The sequence below is a fragment of the Cyprinus carpio genome, chromosome A23 (assembly GCF_018340385.1).
Source record: "Cyprinus carpio isolate SPL01 chromosome A23, ASM1834038v1, whole genome shotgun sequence".
NCBI classification, from domain to species: Eukaryota; Metazoa; Chordata; class Actinopteri; order Cypriniformes; family Cyprinidae; genus Cyprinus; species Cyprinus carpio.
This window is the reverse complement of record NC_056594.1, coordinates 767,140-780,241: the sequence shown is the minus strand read 5'-3', so window position 1 is coordinate 780,241 and position 13,102 is coordinate 767,140. Positions and strand designations below refer to the sequence as shown.

The window sequence follows — 13,102 nt, the reverse complement described above, 5'->3', positions numbered from 1 at the left end:
TGCTGGAAGTAGCTATCAGAAGATGGGTACACTGTAGTCATAAAGGGATGGACATGGTCAGCAACAATACTCAGGTAGGCTGTGGCATTTAAACGATGCTCAACTGGTACTAAGGGGCCCAAAGTGTGCCAAGAAAACATCCCCCACACCATTACACCAGCAGCAGCCTGAACCGCTGAGACAAGGCAGTATGGATCCATGCTTTCATGGTCTTTACGCCAAATTCTGACTCTACCATCTGAATGTCGCAGCAGAAATCAGACCAGGCAACGTTTTTCCAATCTTTTATTGTCCAATTTTGGTGAGCCTGTGTGAATTGTAGCCTCTGTTCCCTGTTCTTAGCTCACAGGAGCGGCACCCATTGTGGTCTTCTGCTGCTGTAGCCCATCTGCTTCTGGGTTCTACGTGTTTTGCATTCAGAGATGGTATTCTGTATACTTTGGTTGTAACGAGTGATTATTTGAGTTACTGTTGCTTTTCTATTATCTCTAACCAGTATGCCCATTCTCCTCTGACCTCTGACATCAACAAGGCATTTTTGTCCACACAACTGCCGCTCACTGGATATTTTCTCTTTTTTGCACCATCCTCTGTAAACCCTAGAGATGGTTCTGCATGAAAATCCCAGTAGATCAGCAGTTCTTGAAATACTCAGACCAGCCCGTCTGGCACCAAAACCCATTCCACATTAAAAGTCACTTAAATCCCCTTTCTTCCCCATTCTGATGCTCAGTTTGAACTTCAGCAAGTCGTCTTCACCACATCTAGATGCCTAAATGCATTGAGTTACTGCCATGTGATTGGCTGATTAGCAATTTGTGTTACCAAGCAATTGAACAGGTGTACCTAATAAAGTGATCGGTGAGTGTATGTATGTATATATATGTCGTATTACTCTATAAAGGGAGCTGAAGGAAGGTTACTTGAGAAACGATCATCTGCACAGACATCATGAGGGGGTAACACTGCCTTTGATCCCAAACCCAAACATACTGTACCTCAGTTCAATACTTCATGCAATGTAAAGTGTTGGACAGTCTGATTTCTGTCAAAGGGGGTGTTTACTTTGTACTGAGACTCATATCATGCCCAAACCTTTCCAGATTCCACCTTTATTAAATCTGTACAAACCAGCAAGCAAACAGTGTCTGTGCACTGATTTCAGAAGCATGTGAAAGTTTCTTCACTGCAGAGCTTGTGTTAGCCAAAAAAGAATCAAAACATGCAATTTGGCAAGAGATGCAATAAATACGTCATATCAGCTCATATGAAAACATTTCATTTCTATAATAAATGTGTGCCAGAAGAATGATGATCGTTTCGCCGCAGGAGGAGAATAAGGTATGACCAAATCTACAATACTTTAAAGTGCTTTCAGTGACTCTGTCTATAGAAATCTATTCAAGCTTTACAAAACTTTTATGTTAATTCATTCTGGATAAAAACAAAAATAGACAAAATGTCAATGGAAGCTGCATACACATTAGGAATGACAGTCTTATACTAGCAAGAACTAAGAACAGCATCGTCATCACTTCCAGTCGTACTCTCTGGTGAGGTGACGTGACAAACATGTATGCGTCTGGAACTTCATCACACTTTGGTATTTAAAAGATATTTCCATTTTGGTATCTGGCTGTCAAACCAAGACCAAAACAAGCACATAACAACTCAAGAAGACCCAGTGGCTGCATGTAGTGGTTTCACGCTCAATCTTTCAGCTTACTCTCCAGGAAATCCTGGATTTTGTTGATTTTTTCTTCTTGTTGATCCAGGAGATCCAGTATGACTCCCATGGGCGTCTTCTTCAGGCCAACGCCCTCGATCTTGTTCTCCAACTTGTTCTTCATGCTGCGAAGTCTCAGAGAAGCGTGGATGAGGATCACTGCAGGGCAAAACAAGACTTGATGAACTGAAACAGGACACATACCACACACACACGAGACTGTAAACTCAAAAAGCTGAGAGAGAAGGCCATCTATAGAGTAATTAAATCTCTCTCATTAAACCCAGGGTACAGCTTCGGCCCAATGGATGCAGTGCAATCTTTCCTTGCTCCTTATTACACTATAACACTTTATTCAAATACCCTTTTATACAAATGTACATATGTGAAAACACATGTAGTGATCAAACTGCTTAATTTGACATGTTAAATAAATGAATACAATTTTACTATTCAATACATAGACATCAAACAATTCAAATGTTCAAATATTTATGTATTTAGTCTTAGAGTGCACAGAAGTTATTTTAGGATCCGGGCAGACTGCTGTAAAAGGCTCATGTACTGAAACAGAATATAGTGTAATTAGAGGATGATGTTTTGTGTTGCCATAGCTACAAGTGAACCACACAGCCAGACCTCTGCTTGTTTTCCACAGACCTTGAACTACTCTTACAGTCTGACTCTATTTCTGAGTGAACAATGAGCGTGTTATAATCATCAGAGAACTGAGGAAAGATCTCAGATACTCTAGCAGCTCAGATCCTCCGACACTAACGGGTTACTTCACACAAGAATACAAGACTTCTGAAGATTTTTTAATTATTTAAATACAATTACACCTTATTATCAATATTTTTTAGTTTTTATTGTTATATTTTCAATTTTTTAATTTCTATATTAATTTTAGTATTTCTGATATGCGCTTGTCATTTCTTGTTTTGTTCTTTTTAAATATTTCTATTTAAGTTTATCTTATTTTTATTTCAATTTTAGTTTTTATTCATTTCATTACTCCAGTTAGTTGCCAAGGCAACATGTTTATCTAATATTCATTTTTTATTTTATTGTATTTTATTTTATTTGGTTTTTTAATTAACAAAAATTGCAATAATGTAATATTTTTGGGGGGGAAAGACAAACCATGAGAGTTTATGTTCTCTTTTTTTCAGAGTTAAAGGATTTTTTACACTGAAAGTAATAACATGATAGACATTTAAAATGAGATGTCCTCAGTCATTACAGGTGTACAAAAGAGCTGATTTATCATACATTAATTCTTTCACTTCCTCCAAGTAACCTCCAACACTTTAGTTTGTGCACAATAAAGTGATCCTGCACACTTAACAATACAGCTTCCTTGCTGGTATTAATGGTTCAATGAGAAAACCTTAACAATCACTGAAGCTTGCCACTGCAATAAAAGGCTCTTTCTAGTGAACGGATATAGTTTTCACACTGAGAAAAAGCTCTATGGCGTCTCTGTGAAGATCTCCACTCTGAAGCCTTTTATTCATAAGTGTGTGGGTGACAGTATTTCTACAATGGCATTTGTGCCAAAATATTGTGTGTGTTATGGGGGAGATGCTGCATCCACACCAGTGTCAGTATAAGAGTCCAGCAGATCTAACACTGGTACTCACAGAGCATGGGGAATGTGATGCCAAAGAGAAACACCAACACTCCTCCACACAAGGACAACAGGAAGTAGCTGATTCCCAGGACACCCACAACAAACAGGGTGGGATTTCTCTTCTTGAAGTTCTTGATCACAGCTTTGTTCTCTCCTGCCCACACCGAGCCCATGAAGACCAGCGCCACGACCGCCCCACCAAGAAACATGCCCAGCGGGTTCATGAACCTGCAAAAACACACATTTAAAGCACATCAGTTCATCACTATGAGTGTTTTTATAACATCCCGTTGAGAAAACAAAGCAGTGCTGCATCAAGCGGTGATAAAACTGAGCTCCTGATGTCAGTGTGAACAACAGGAAGTCTTCAGTTAGGGGAAGGAAGATAGCAATACTGTCGTTATCGGTATTGCAATCTTAAGTCACTGGTCTAACTTCAGCACAAGCTTGTAATAAATAGAAAGTTATTGTCCGATGATGCGGATGTAATATAGTTGTCATTATAATTGTAGGTCTTGGTCAGGTAACAGGTCTTTTCAACCATTATTTTACATAAAGTAATATATATTATATATATATATATATATATATATATATATATATTATAGTATATATATATATATGTTTTTTTTTTTTTTTGAATTCGTGAAGGACTTTTAAACATGTTAGGTTATAAATCGTGGTCTTACAAAACCCTGTTTGTAAACGAGGTTGATGTTGATGTAATGAGTCGAGCTGAAGCTCAGAGAGTGACTCAGTGATTCCAGACAGCTGCGAAACAAAGGCCTGGGAGCTTGACAACACTCACATTCAGCCACAGAAGGGTGGGTGCACCTTCAGCATTCCCCACATCGACGGAAAACAGGCCTGCTCTCATGCACTGGGGATATTTCTGATTCAGCGCTCAGTACAGTGACTGCACTGCACGGAGGCCGAGTCTGCTCTATCCAGGCTGGGTGACACATTTATGCAAGCTTTCCTGATGATACTAAACACACACACAGCAGAACTACTAATAATTATAATGATTAAGACCTTTACATACCCGACCATCAGAATCACGACGACAGCTGCCGCAAAGTACTAATTCGTCTGATAATAAAGCAGATTGCTGATCACTCTGTTATTCCACTTGCTTAAATCAGACACCTCGGGTCTGGAGAAGCGGTCAACTCCAGGAAAGAAATCATCCCACGGTCTGAAGGGCGCGAGCTCCATCCCAGCCATGATGCTCTCCGGTCACGGACACACAGAGTGTGTGGAGCTGCGATGACACGGACTCACGCACGCTGGGCGGGGGCTACAACTAACGTTGTCACGTGGCACGTGTTGCTTTTCTTCACGCTGTCAGGATAGACCAATCACAGGCGTTTGTAATTAATGATATATTTAATTTTTTTTTTTATCGAAATTATTATTTATTTTTCCGGATATCAATATTTAGTATACTTATATCTTCAGCAAGACAAAACTGCCGTGAGATTTGACTGCGGCTCAAAGGAGAGCGCCCGCTGGCGGAAGAGAAAACACACCCAGGATATGTTTCTAAACATTATCATTAATAATGATCTTTTATTTATTTATTTATTTATTTATTTATTTATTTATTTATTGCTTTTATTTATTTATTTATTTATTTATTTATTTATTGCTATTATTATGTGAAAGGATGTTATTATTATTATTATTATTATTATTATTATTATTATTATTAAATCACATAAACAACATTTTAACCATTTTTTTATTCTGTGTAAAACTGTAAAAGACAACTTAAAATTGTATTGAAAAATTATAAAGTGCTTTGCATGATTGAATTACTTAAGTGATTATTTTATAGGTGTTAGTTTGCTCATCAGTATGTCCAACGTCACCTCATAGATATATATATATAATGTTCGCAAAAAATTGTGGCATCATTAAGGATATGGTCAGACAATGTGAAGGCGGTGAACATTCGGACTAGGGCCGGGATGTCCTGGGGATTTTAATATAGTGATCATAGGCTACATGCTCTATAGCAGGGATGGCAGCTTTGATAGGTGACGAGGACTAGCATTTTCACATCCACACACCTTTTACACCGTCTTACTCAATTTCCTTTTTGTTGAAGAAAATTTAAATTAAAGTATAATTAATGTAATTTGTTTTTAAAGATTTTATTAACTATAAAAGTTGTGCAGTTAAGCTAATTGAGAAGGAAAACTTTGTTGTCAGCAATATCACCCCAACAAATAAACATCTCAATCACATCGTCTGTAAATTTGCAACAAACAAATGTACAGAGGTCCTATTTTTTATTACAGAACATTCTCAAAACAACATAAGAGGACATCTGACTGGAAAATGCTGTTTTTTCATGGTCAGTTTTTCATTTATTATTTGCAACGTTATTATTTGCATTCAATGTTAGTGAATGTTTACATTAGATTGCACTTCCTACTGCACTGAAATTAATAGGAGGAGCAGCTGGAAACTATAGCAAACCTCTCCTGGTTGGAGATATCATAAACAGAAAGCAATCTTTACGTGACTTACATTTCAAATATTTTAAAATTGATCAACCAAGCCTAAAATGATCCAACGGGCCGTACTAAAAGACAATGCGGGCCCGATATACGGCAGTTTAGATTGCATTCGCGCCCCCCCCCTTTGTCGGCTGTCATCATCCATTTATCTGAGACTTTTTCTTTGATGGTGAAAAGTCAGCAGACTTTCTCCAGAAGATGGCCAGGCCGCCCCTGCCTCCAAGCCAACAAAGCTTGAGCATGAAAGCTTCAATGGCAATTTCTCAAACTTATAAATCACACATTAGTAAAAAAAATAAAGAACCCCCTAGTTGGGTCAAAAATAAAATTAGGAATAAAATTCCACATAGAAGGCTTATTCAAACAAAATTTTAACCAATTAATTTTGAGAGTATTATTTAAAGTAGAGAAATCCAGAAAGTCAAGTCCACCATTTTTTAAGGGAATTTATGAGATTTACGAATGTAGTGCACATTGGATGCTTCCCATAAAATATTAAACAAAATCTAATCGATAGACTTAAGAGTTTTTATTGTCCTATTATGGTTGAAGCAATGTAGATTAATCTAGAAATTCCTTCTGCTTTTTGTCAGAAGAACTCTACCTCTGAGAGACAAGTGCCTTAATAACCAAAGATTAAATTTACTTTTTTATCTTTTCAAAAGCAGGGTTAAAATTCAGGGAAACTCTATCTGATTCACTTTTCAAAATGACAGCGCCTCAGTAAATAACAGCTTCTTAATACCATCCGCAGATAAAAGGGAGGAATTTTTAAGAGTAATATTTCACATTTATTGATATTAAGGTATAAACCGGAGGCATTAGAAATACTGTATATTTGTAATTGCCTGCTGAACCTGGTTGGATTTTTTTTTTAAATAAGTCTGTATCATCTGCTAGTTGACTAATTAAAATACTTCTATAGCAATAGTATGAATTCCTTCTAGATTAGGTCATTGCGCTTGAGCTACAATAAGAAAGAGATATACGGAAGCTGGACATCCTCAGAGCGGTCTGAGACCCAGTCCAGTCTGTGCTGAAACACGGCTGTCAATCAACTACTATCGTGGGAGGGGGCCTGTCTGTGTGCGTCAGTACATCTGAGATCAGCTCGATTTGAGGCCCTGATCTACATAAATGCATCTATGTTCGCGCGAATCAGTCGTGATCCGGCTTTACCTGCAGAAAAAAGTGTGTAAGGTTTTTTAAATGAATCTTTGCAAATTGCCTTTACTAATAATGTGCTAATTAGCAAGTTTCATGATGAATGGGGCTAAAGTAAACAGTTTCTCAGATAGTGACTCGAAGAGGGGCGGGGGTCAGCAGAGCTCATTAACATTGAAAGGAAAATGCTACAAAACGGTTTTGCTCTGAAAGAGCTGTTTTTGGGACAGGGTAAAAAAGGTGTTTTTACACTACCCGTTGAGAAAGTTTAACCAAACTATGTTACAGACTTTTCATTAAGACCCTGAAGAATCATATCAACTTTAACATATATCCGAATCATGTCTGTTATTATTTGTGTGTTCACATGCAACAAAAGTCACCAAGTGTCCTCTCATTCTGATGAAGCTAAGTTTTTAAAATTTCAAATATAAAATTTTTCGATAAAAAATTACTGAAGCAGGCCCAGAGGGTTAAATAAAATTATCATTTGACCAATTTATGATTCATGTTTAACTTGCAAGGACACAAAATGTCCTCAAAAGTCGGTTATATCAATGTACAACACTTTATCTAATGAGGGCACACACAGACTTCTGTCATTTTTATATGCAGGTAATAAATACTGACCCAAATCGCAAAAATATCCACACCAGTTCTGCATTTTGCATTTTTTAAAATAAAAACAAAATATTATTTAGACCCCTCTGCTTTATTTATGTATCAGTTTTTACAAAGGAAAATGTCCCCCAGATGGAAGTTTTGTCAGATGTTACTATCATTTCTGAGGAAACGTTTTGGTCTCCAAAGCATAGTGAAGTATTAGTAAACCACCACACACAACACACACACACACACACACACGTCTCCTCTGGTCCTCTCATATCTCTCATGCACACATGGGTTGATGCATTCACGATTCCGGGGGCCTCTCGGCCAAAGCATGCTGCATGACGAAATGTTTCTGAGACACGGCAGAAAATGATGCATGACTTCACAACAGTTGGTTATCATGCTCTATATTTACGAACGCCGACGCCCCAACAGGACGGGTGAGTTGTTTTTCAGAACCGTTTCATTTTTTAACAACTTGTTTCAAAATTATTGTTTTGTCGGCATCTGTTATGACGTTTTTTGTTTGTTTTTATTTATTTATGGGAAAAACTTCCAGAAAAAAATGCAAACTGGCTTGTCAGTGTATACATTAATTTAATTTAATTCCAAACAGATTTGTTATTTTATGACCTATTATGTATTTATTTTGGGTCGATATTAAAATCATCCAGTAAACCGGATGTTGTTGAATAAGATGACTAAAAACATTGAATCACTTAATGATTATGATTATCAGCACAGTGTGATCTTTTATGTTTTTCCTTCGCTCCTGTTGTTTATTTAGGTCATTTCTGTCCGAACCGCTGACACACACTAAACAGTAGACATAAATAATCTTTTTTATGAATAAAGTGTTGCATTCATAGTCCTAATTTGCAGGAGAATTGCAAAGCTTCTACTTTAACCGTATCATAACTTGTTCGTAGCCGAGTGCACCAAAATGTCCTTTCATGGGTTCTGTTGTGTCACAACAAAAACCTGAAGATACCAGTTTGTGAGCGGCAGAGCAGTATAAGGAGCTCAGTGCTGCTGGACACTTCAGACTCTTCACAGATCATGACCGACACTCAGTGACAAAAACCACGGAATCTGCTAGTGAAACACAAGATGGATCATCTCATAATAAAATACAAATCCAGTAAGAAGGAACTTTTATTCTTTGAGCTTGTAAGATGAGGCAAGGCTTTGTTTGGAATTTTCCATATTTTATAGACTATATTCGTCCCTCCCGTCCTCTTCCAGTCAGTATTATCGTCCTCCTCAGACGAGGTTCAATCTGGGTGTGGTCGGTCAATCCTTCAAGTAAGGAGCAATGCCTTTGTATTTTATGAGTTCCATTTATTGTCGAGAAGAATCCTGTAAACCTGTCATATGGTGCAAATGAAACCGATGGATTTTGGATGTTCATAGTGATTGTGGTGCAGTGGTGATTATATATTGTCATAATTTGCGATTCTGGCCTTGGTGGTGGTGCTTGAGGTTCATCAGTGAGGGTTCCAAAACCCACTGACGTTTGACTTTCTGGCTGTGATTGGTAAAGGAACATTTGGGAAGGTGAGGCTACTATTGATTAACTGTGCCTGTGCCAACTGTAAACGTGCCCCTTTACTCTCCACCAATCAGTAACCGAGCTTCAGAAGGAAGTCTGCGAAGGTTACCGTTTATGAAAGAAATGTTTTAGTTTGTTTTGCTTTTGTTTTTTTTTCCCCTTGGGGATTGTTTTAACCAGGCATAAGAACAAGCTAAGTGAGTGCTAAGGCTACATGGTCCATATGCGGCGGCTTTTTGCCTAATTACCGCACCAATGAAAGGCAGATGGAAAATTCTGAGTGTCAGGTTGAAAGTTTTGCAAAAGAAGGTTTATATTGAAGAGCACAAAGAGGTTAGGTGTTTAAATTAATTTAATTTTTTACATGCAACCAGTGTGTTTTTCTTCCATATCACTTAGCCCTGGAGAGTCTATCTATCTTTAGATATGAAAGATCAAAATGCCTCATTGCTCTGATAATTAAATTATAGAATCGCATCTAATCTTAATCTGATTTTTACTTGTACTTTGTACCATGATACCATGACAATCTGTTGCCACTGCAACTGGTGCTGCTGCCAAAAAAGACTCCAGTAAGTTGTAGCAGTAACCTAAATATTTATTAAACTAATAGTTTGATCCACAGTGTTTCATACACAGCACTGTACGAGTTGCTTGCATAATTTCATTGTATTTCCATTGAAAAGGCTCCTCCATTTCACTTTCCTCAAGTCTCCCAATCACGGCCTGTCCTGGATGTGTCAGCTCATATCTGTATTCTCTTGTTCAACCCTCTCGTCAATGCTGCGTTGTGTGCTTCATTTCAGCAAAAGAATATAATGGCAGCCCCCAGCGGCCACCACAGTGCTGCTCAAGGAGTCTGTCGGAAACAACCCCTGGTTCTGCGCCTCGGCGCGGCCCCACCTCACTCCTTTCAGACGCGCGGAGGAATCTGTAGTTTTGGTCCCTGGAATCTACGTCCACCGCGCATGTAGAGGTTAGGCCGAAACGCACACCCCCCAGCATCACTTCCTGCTCCACATCACCCGCCCCAGGCCCCCCTTGTCAGTACTAAGGCACGTTGTTTCAAACAAACCATTTGCACCTGGAGTATCCGGGGTCACCTGGGCGACACTGAGGACTTGGTTTTGTCTGTCTGATGTTGATTTGGATGTTGTGATGTGGGCGAGGCAAATCAAAATGCAGGCAGATGAACATGAGCTTGTAGAAACTGGTTTAAAAGTGGAACTAAATAATTGAAGAACTCTGGCTTTACATAAACCACAGAGAAGTCCTAAGAGATATAGGGTGACTTTGATTTCATTCTGATTTCTAGAGATATATGAAATGTTTCAAATAATCTTTTTTTTTTTTGTTTTTTGCACTTTCAATTTATTAAGGAATACATAAATAATAATAATCCAACACAGCTGTTTCAACATTGATAATAATCAGAAATGTTTCTTGGGAAAGCAAATCAGCATATCTGAATGATTTCTGAAGGATCATGTGACACTGAAGACTGGAGTGATGATGCCTGAAACTACAGCTCGTGCATCACAGGAAATAACTACACTTTAACAGAGGATTCCACAGAAAACAGCTAATTTAAATTGTAATAAATTTCACAGTATTACTGTTTTCCTTAATTTTTTTTATCATCAAATAAAGGTACAGCCTTGATGAAGCATAAGATACTTCTTTAAAAGCATTGAAAAATCTTACAGATCCCAAACCTTTAAATCATCGTAGTATGTTTGTCAAGTTTATAAGACTGATAAGCAGTGTTTCCCTGGGAAGGATAATGATTACAAGTTACCCCATTTAAAATGTATCCAGTAGTGTAACTATTTAAATCACTCATAGTAATGTAACTGATGACATTTGATTACTACTTTCTCTAAACATAATGTTTTTCAAGTGTTAATCATTTTCAGAGCATGTAACAGCAGGCCAGGTTAACCTTACAGTAGTGCTGATACGCTGTCGACTTCAGAATACTTCATCACTTGAATTAAGATTGTTCATAAATTGAGGTTAAATACAGCATTTACCCCAAATCATAGATAGTTTAATAATACTAACGATACTGTTTTTGACGAAATCTACATCTTTGCATCCGCTGTGACAGGAACAACACTCTGGCGTCTGCTAAAAATGCCCTTGGATAAAAAACAGTTAATCTTAAACCACAGTATAATACATCACTGGCTAACGACAATGCCTAGGATAATAAAGATCAGGTATCAAATAAAGTCTGTGTTCCCTACGAATCCTTAAATCAAACAGGACAAATGTTTTAGTGTCCTATGCTGTCCCTGAATACCTGAAACGTTTTGTCTCTACTGTCTTTTTAGGAGCAGCTGCCCTAATCTTGATGTCCTCTCGCCTGAGAAATCATATAAATCTGTGTGTGTGTGTGTGTGTGCTGTGTGTCGTGTGTGGTGTGTGGTGGGTGTGTGTGTGTGTGGGTGCTCTGTTTTGAGAGAGAGCGAGTAGGTAGAGAGAGAGCACGATTTGATTAGAGATCGAGTAGGCGTATTACGCGCTGTCTCTCCATTCGGGCTCCTTGTCATCAGTGGCTCTCTCCTCGGTCACTTGTGACTCCCTGTCTGCCCCTCTTAGCCCGGATGTCCTCTCTTTCTGCCACTAGTAACTGTGACTGCTGCTGACCCAGTTCCATTTAGGTCTGATATATGTACCTCATGTCTCCTGCTAAGTAATGACGCTGCACTTAAGCTAACGCTCCGTTCCATGTCAGACTAGTTCCTGTACCCACGTCGTTTTTTAAGCTGACTTGTTCAGTCGTCACTCCCCTGAACCTCTTCGTCTACCTTAGTGACGTGTAGCTCAGGTACTCCTGCACTGCGTGTAATGCTACTGACGGGTTGTCGGTCATCGTTATTCCTTCGTGGCCTATCCACTCGAACCTCTAATACGCGAGCTTAGTGCCCACTCCTACTGTCTTCCTGTTTACACGTGCCTAGGTGTGTGTAACGCTATCTGATAGAGGGGTTAGGTCATGATCCCAGCAGCATACTCGATCAGATATGTTGTTAAATACGTGCAGCGCTGTAAGTGGCCCTTTGTTCATTCCCCGTGTCAGCAGTTGTTCTATTCACGCCCCCTCAGACAGAGAGACCGTGTCTTTTCAAGCAGGAGGCTTAGGGAGCTCGCCGATCTCACAACGGCGGAGGTTGGCGTCCCCGCAGTTGCTTCTATGCGTAGCCATTTTATCACTTCACTCTCTCATATGTGTTTGTTTTTGACAGGTCTCGTATGATACCTGGAGCATGTTAGCTTTCTCTTCATATCGTGTCAGCTGGCCGCTCAGTGAAGACTCACCTCCACTTGTCGCCTTCATGCTCCCATCTAGAGAGTAATCCACGCTCACAGAAAAACACACTTCTGTTCAGACAACCAGGTTAAAAGTAGGCTATTTAGGACTTATGTGTGCAATAGTACTATATAAAATCGCATTATGTGATGCCATAAGTTCGCATATAAATTGGTTTTGGATCTCTGTCAGGTGTCATGTGGTTTGTTAACAGATTTTGGCTTCGTGCAAAGAAGGCATCGAAACAGAAGGAAGACTACCCACCACGACCTTCTGGGCGGCACTTGCGTTCGAGAGTACGCTGCTTGAGTCAAGATCAGATTTACTCATTTGGTAGCAGTACAACATTGTTTCAAAGCAGCTTTACAGAAAACATAATATTAAGGTTTATAATATTCTACTATCTTCATCCTTTAGCTAGTTGCATTTAGCAGCTGGACCTGATAACTATAGTTTGATATTTATGAGACCATATAAGCAATCCAGCAGTTGAGAAATATTCATGTATTTGGCACCAGATCTTTGATCCAAAGTATGACCTACATTGGCATTCAAGGTTCACATTGATCAG

The 13,102-nt window shown here is 38.8% G+C and overlaps 1 pseudogene; it reads right to left on the bottom strand.

Moving 5' to 3' along the window:
* Positions 1 to 1,096: 1,096 nt before the first annotated feature.
* LOC109090265 lies at positions 1,097 to 4,638 on the bottom strand (annotated as a pseudogene).
* Positions 4,639 to 13,102: the final 8,464 nt, after the last annotated feature.